We start from the raw sequence: 7,444 nt of genomic DNA on the forward strand, positions 1-7,444 counted from the left end.
AAAAAAAATACTAACAGGAAGAATCGTGCACTGGCCACAAAGGACTGGGCTTCAAGAGACTCAGGGTATATCTACACTAGAAATGTACCAATGTAGTGTAGACCCTTACTAAAGGGCCGTAGTAAATCCATCTTATCAATAGGTGGTAGCTAGATTGACGGAATTCTTCCATCAACCTAGCAGTGTCCAGTGTGTAGCTGGATATAGTACCAAAAAAAAAAAACCCCACCCCCCCCCCCCCCCCCCCCCAGACACTGTTGTGAGAAAAAACAAGCTGGGCAGGCTATTTAGAGTATTAATATTCTCCTATGGCAATTGCTGATGAGCCACTATTTTAAAGGCCTGCTGTGGTATGGTAAATTCATTCAACGACGTATGTTTTGGCATGCATGCTTTTATCCACGGGGAAAAAAGACTATTCCCATTAGCACTGCTCTGCTTAAATCAGCATTACCTTCCCCGAAGCACCTGCCAACTGGGCATTGCAAGGCTGCTCTTAATTTCCTACCTTCCCTGTTGGCTTTAAATAGGAACAAGTGCTCCCGTCAATATCAGGTTGCAATCACCCTAATTGCAATTCCCAGCAGTCAGAACAACTGTCATTTTTGTTGAGTAAAGTACACAGTTCTTCAGCTCTGCTTTGAATTACTCTCGTCTACGTACAGTTTGGAGAAAAGAATTTATCAGCCTGTTCTATCATGGCATTTGTGAATAACAAATGCCATGAAGAACAAGAGGACAATCGGGAAGTAAGTGTAAAAGCCTGTGGCTACTGTGAGGCAATTTGTGAAACAGTTGCTGGGACTCGAAACAGAACTAATTCTGGTGATACAAGTTACTTCATCATTGTACAAATCTTCCATAGAATAAGAGAGAGTCTAATACATCGCTTTTATACAAATGTTTAGATATCAAGCAAAATCTTGGGAGAAATGGCAGAGCGTTGCACCCACCATGGGGCAAGGAGCCATATATTCCTGAATTCCTTAACTCAGGTTCTGCCACCGACTCATTTTAGTAGCTTTGGTCCCATTATTTAATCTCTCAACCTCAATTTCCCAGTCTGTAAAATGGATATTATAATACCTACCTCAGAGCGAGCGTGTGAGGGTTAATTCATTAGTGTTTGGGAAAGTACTTTGAGCTCTTTGGACAGAAGGACTCTAGAGGGCTTAATATTATTTCATCATTAACTTTGGTTTTGGGTTTTCACACAAACAAAATAGAAAATAACACCAGAATCTGAAATCTGGCAAATTATAGTGGCATCTGAAAGTTAGGGTGAGTAAAACTATGAATTAAAAAGTTTGAATAAAAATGATTATAAAGTGACAAGGCTGTGCCAATTTCATAAGCTAGCTCACCATTTGCATTTACTGTGGTTATACAGTATAGAAGCCAAGTTGGTAAAGTGGCTAACGTATTTGTAGAGAAGAATGCTGACTGTGGGAAAATCCTTAGCTAAGTGTGTACCCATCTTGTGGCCTTCCTATAGTCCCGTCACACTTTTTCTATCAAGGGCCGTCTCCAGTACAGAGCACGCTGCTATCTTAGCAGAATGCTGAACTTTATCCACAGCACTACATCTATGACATCACAATCATAGTAATGACCTAAACACAGTACTATGAACCAGCTGCCATCTCAAGCAGACACGGTGTCATAAAGGTGAACTCTCTCATATGACAGCAGCAGAGAAAACAAAAATATTATTCACACCAGCATAAATCCGAAAAAAATAGGGAAAAGTGTGGCCTTTTGGAAAACAATTTCAAGTTTTCTGTTTTCTTCTCTTTTAACCATTATATTGTAATCAATTCTAAAATGGGACACCAGGTGTTTAGAAAGATTTTTTAAATCATAGAAATAAGTAGCAAAAATAATACATGGTTTTTATGTAAAAATAGGAAATTTGGTGTATGCTCAAGGTCTTTCACTACCACACACTGTTAGAATTTACAGAAATTAGAACGTCACATTTATCCAAACTATTTCAGAACTTTGACTGACATTTTTCTGATGAACTGAAGTTGAACAGGTGTACATATGCACATATGGAATGTTAAATCATCCATTGGGATTATGGGGATTAAAGCGCTATAATGCAATATTATGCACAAAAGAGAGGTAAGAAAGAATTTTGCTCAGAATAATCTTGCACTTGTGAGTTTAATAATTCCCCTGCCCTTAAATATTAATTTTTTGCCCTCTGTTTTCTTTTAAAAATAACATCTGTTTCATGTGAATACAGGAAACAAAGACAAGTTTTATGTAATAATAGCATTTTTACTGTGCAAAAGTGTCTATTAAAAACAATTCAAGTGCTTTTTAAAAATAATTCAAAATGGCTTAGAAAAATTAAGGGCTAAATATTTACAAAGTTCTATTTCATATAACAATACTTGGTTGAACTTGGAAAAACTCATGAAACTGAAAAATTATGAGAACATTTTGCGCAGTGGACATAACTGACAGCTGTAACTGAGATAATTTACTAGTTATGCTAAAGATTTTATAATTATTTTCCTCATCACAGCTACAAAAGTTGGTCCAGAATAACATGCTCTCCCTCATCTGCCAACTTCATATGGAAACAAGTGGTTTTACTATCTATGGAAGCTGGAAAGGGAAGAGAAGGAAGTTTGTCTGACTCAAGGGAAAGAAAACATTGCTCTATAAACCCATCTGTTACAAAACATGGGAGTATCTTATTTACAGTTATAAAAAACAGCTTTATCCAAAGTGTCAGTCACAGTGGAGGAGAATTAGGATGGTGATTAATATCTGGTCTGCCAGACTACTGCAGAAAACCTTCCTTTTTACAATAGTTGTTTGCACAACAGGTGCAGTTGAGCATGAAATCCCATGTACAGTGCGATCCGTTTTAGTGGAGTGGATCCACAGACTACAAAACCTGAACGTTAACATACAAAGAAAAATGGCTACAAGGTAACTGAGGTCAGCATAAAAGAATGCAAAAAATGTGGCGAAAATGCATCTTTTCAAAGCAATAGAAGGGGTGGCTCTGTTAGAAAATGAACCACAAACACATTTTAACAGGAAGTTTACTGGACTGAAAAGCCTGCAAGATCTAATCTCACAATCATGAAATATTAACTTCTAATCTTGCGTGAATTTAAGCAAAATATATGAAACCCTAGCTAGACTGTATAGCACATTTCCCTATTCTTGGGATAAATGTCTCTCTTCTACCTCAAGAAAGGTATGATCCAGAGGGTTTAAGATGAATTCTGTTTTCTATTAATAATCTGACTTTTTTACAGCACATTCCATAGGGGAGGAAAAAAACTACACAACAAAATCAGCAAAAAGAAGAAGAAAAGATGAAAACTAGCAAGAAAGCCATTAAACTAGCTGAACACGCAGGAAATGAAGAAAACTTCATGTCGGAGTGGGAAGAGACTATTCTAGTTGAGAACAAGTTTCCAGTCATGCAATGGTGCATCCATAGCATCTTTCTGAACAAGGTTTAAAAGGCTTTTCCCTGGTTTTGCAGTATGTACAGCAGGGTGGAGAGCTTGTGTTGTTTTATGGTGCTTTGTGGTTCTTTTTAATGTAGGCAGTGGCACACTGTCTTAGGTTATTACTTGAGTTCTGTAAAGGCCGTCAAAGGTCTGGATGGACAGGACATCTCTGCATTAAAGATGGGATTTTCAAAGGAACCTAAGAGAATTACGTGTCTATCTCAATACGATTTGAAGTCCTACCTCCCTCAATACAAATATTGGTTAATTCACTAAAACCCTGAGAAACTCGGTACAATCCTGAAGCAAAACCAGAACTGGCCAGAACCTGCCTCTTTTCTGCTCCTTCAGAGTGTTGCCATCTTGGATTTTTACCTCAAGATGGTAACAGCGTGAATAATGTCAACTGAGAAACCAGGAGAATATTCACTTTGCAAACTGGTGTGGCCTCAAGAATGCAGTGTACTGTGTTACCTACAGAACCATTCAGGTTGAAGCAGAAATTCCATCCCAAGTTTCTCAGCCTTTCTGCAAGTTCCCTTCCATTCAACGCCTTTCTTCAATTTGGGACATCAACTGTGGGCTCTCCACAGGGAATTCTACAAGACATTCCTCTCAACCCAAGGTAAAACACTAATGTCATTCCTGAACTGGGGTCTCGCTCACTGCCTCTCAGTTTGTAACCAAGTTACAAACTACTGCTTTTCTTGTCTATTTTGAAGGGACTTTTATACCGGGGAAAACTTTCACACACTGCTTTAAAACATAATCTAGCTCTCACTTGGCATGTTTTTGCCCTGATTGTTAACCACTGAAGTCACTGAGTTTAGACAGTTGGCTCCTTCCCACCCGTTACTCGATCCTGCAGTGAAGTAATAATGTTGTTTTGATATTCTAGACACTGCTACAGCACTAGATGATGTCACAAACCCAGGAGTATAACAAGGCTATTGAAAAGGACACTGTTCTGGGGTTTGGGATTTGCTTTAATCACTTCTCAACCAGTGCCATAAAGTACTGCTAGACCAAAGGACCAACACTAGTTTTTGCAAGGGCTGGTATCTTGTGAAGCAGCGGTTGAAAAATAAAATACCGTATACCCAAGCTTTCAACTTTCCAAAGGGGTACACTCTTCACTTCTAGTCCAACAGGTCACAGGATACCAGGTGATAAGACTAAATCATTCCGAATACCATCTTGCTTCATCTATCTGCACTTCAATTCTCACCTGACATTATTAGTGGCTAATTCAAGAACTGCTAAAACTAGAAATCTTTGCCTTAAACCATCTGGAAGAAACCAAGTAATCAAAAATATTAACAAACATTTAGGCATGTGTTGAATTTACTACGAAAAGCAATTCCATTGATTTCCATGGGCCTACTCAAAGCAGTAAAGTTAAACCCATGCCTGTACGTGTGATTGGGGCCGGAGTCTTGAGTGCTGGATTACGGTCATTACAGAAAATGCAGGATTGTAATCAGAAGAAAACGTTAAAAGATTGAGTGTCACTTCATTTACTCACATTTAAAAAACTCCAAAATTTGAATGTTCATTTTGTGAAATCTCTCAACAATTCCACAAAACTTGGCAGTTTAAGATTCTACTGCTTATGATTTTACAACAATTCCTATTTCCATGAAGAAGTGGCACTACATTAGCCCAATAAAGTGGAAATTAGTATAAGATTCTCCTCCACCAAATATCTAGTTTCTCAGCTGCATTTGGCCATTCTAGTTCCAATGACAGTGGATTCAGAAACTCCTGATGACATCAGTCAATAGTAGATTAAGACTCAAAAAGCCTTTCAGATGTTGCTTGGAAAATGATCTACTATGGAGGTATAAAAATTAACTTTTATTTAAATTTTGTGGAACAACTGAGAGGTTTAACATGAGGATTTTATAAAAAATAATAATATGGCTTTAACAAATTAGGAGAAATCCATTCTGTCAGGTCCCACACCTCATGAACTGCCAGAGCTAGAAACACCTTAGCCAGGTACGTAAACATTTTCCAGCTCTGACCCTGGCCCACTGATCAAAGAGACATTTCAATCCCTATGACTTCATAGCAAAAGTGAGCTGCCAGCGGTAGGATGTTAGGGAGAAAGGTCCCATTATAAAATACATCTAAAATAATAGCAAAGGGAATAATACAATAAATTGCATTTTTTACACCCCCCCCCATTTTACTCAATTGTGAAAGTCCCCTTTACAATGCACCAACATTTGCAACAAAAATCCTCCACTAGTCTTCGACAATGGATTACGAGTGTTTGTGCTGTTTTATAATTGATGTTTTCTAACAAATGTATACAAGTTTCTAATTTTTTTTTTTTTGCAGTGGAAGAAGAGTAAACAAGGGGGAAATGAAACAACACAATTCCACATAAATAAACTTGTGAGTGCTTTTAAGAAACTAATTTTGTCTTTTCCACATAAGAAAAACGTAAACTGGATGGAATACTCCAGGACAATATGTGTGGTTTTGTTCAATATGAAGGACAGAAGGAATGACTGAGGATTTTTTTGGGGGGGAGGGGGCAGTATATTGTACACTGAGGGGATACATGAGCTAATTTATTTCATGTAAGTATTGTGAGGAACAAACTTATATGAACTTTTCATAATACATTGGATAAACAAAGGGATCATGGAAACACAGGCAGAAGAGAAACTAGGACATTGTAAAACAGATTCCTATAAACGGTGTGCTTATACTGTACATCACTACTTGTCCTGCTTAAACTTCTCCAGGTATCAACTATAACACTCTAAAAGGGGATTGGGGCGGGGGGAGAGAATGTGTGATGACATTTGGGAAACAGTGATTTCTTTTGCCACAATTTTTTTTGCACACTTGTGAGTTGGTCACCAAATATTTTTAACAGGACAGTCTGCCTGCTTTCAACATAATGGAATGAGGATGGAGTTTGCAAACAAAGTAATGGATCCACATCCTGTTTCTAGATGGAATCAAGGGGTTTGAGCTAGCTGACCTTTCACTCTGGTACCCGTGCCGTTTAAACGTCACAGCAGACCTATTTTGGGAGAAAACTGTGTGCTTTTGTGACTTTTTTTAGTTCACGTCTGTGGGGTGCATGAATCTAAAAGTCAAGTCAACACAAAGGGGCAGAATCCCACTTGGTTTGTATACATACTGTATTAACTCATTCCTTACATGAAATGTATAAAAGGATGGTCTCCGGACTTTTTTTTTTGGTGGTGGGGAAAAGAAAGGAAAACGTATAATTGAATTATTCAATAAAAGAGAATACTTACCACCCCAACCCCTGCATCACATGAAATACAGAACTCCTTAGAGAGGAAGACACACTAATACATACAAGCAGCTCTCTGTACTACACAACTGCCTTCATAGGGGAGTGGGAAGGGGAGCATCTCTCTCTCTCTCTCTCTCTCTCTCTCACAAACATACATGATTAAGCTGTTTATTTTTGTGCACTGCATACAATAATCTCTGGCTCTACCTTTTCAAATGACAGCAAGTGCTAATACTAACAAAGGGAACAGTTGCACTTATGTTTCTTTGGCAGGGGAAAGGTGCTTCACATACATCTCTGAGGATAAAAGGAGAGAGGGTTTTCCTGGGGGACTATAAACCTTTCAGTACCTTGATAGACTGGGATCACTTGAGATTCCAGCTGTGGAAGGGAGTCTCTCTATATATAGGGGGGAGGGGAACCAAGGGGTATTACTGCTCAACACATCCCATACCACTACACACTCATTACACCCCAGGTGCCTTTCTGCCCACACTGCTCTCCCTAAAGCCCCCCTGCGGCCTGCAGGGGTCCATGAAGCCACTGAGAACAAAGGGGACATTAATGAGGCCAGTCCTGCCCAGCTGGGCTATGGGGTCCATGGCCTCATTAAGGAGTCCACAAAGCCTTCCCTTAACCCCTCCAAAAGCTGGAAGCCCAGAAGAGCCCCCCC

The sequence above is a fragment of the Terrapene carolina genome, unplaced genomic scaffold (genome assembly GCF_002925995.2).
Source record: "Terrapene carolina triunguis isolate 2854851 unplaced genomic scaffold, T_m_triunguis-2.0 Scaffold649, whole genome shotgun sequence".
Classification (NCBI taxonomy): domain Eukaryota; kingdom Metazoa; phylum Chordata; order Testudines; family Emydidae; genus Terrapene; species Terrapene triunguis.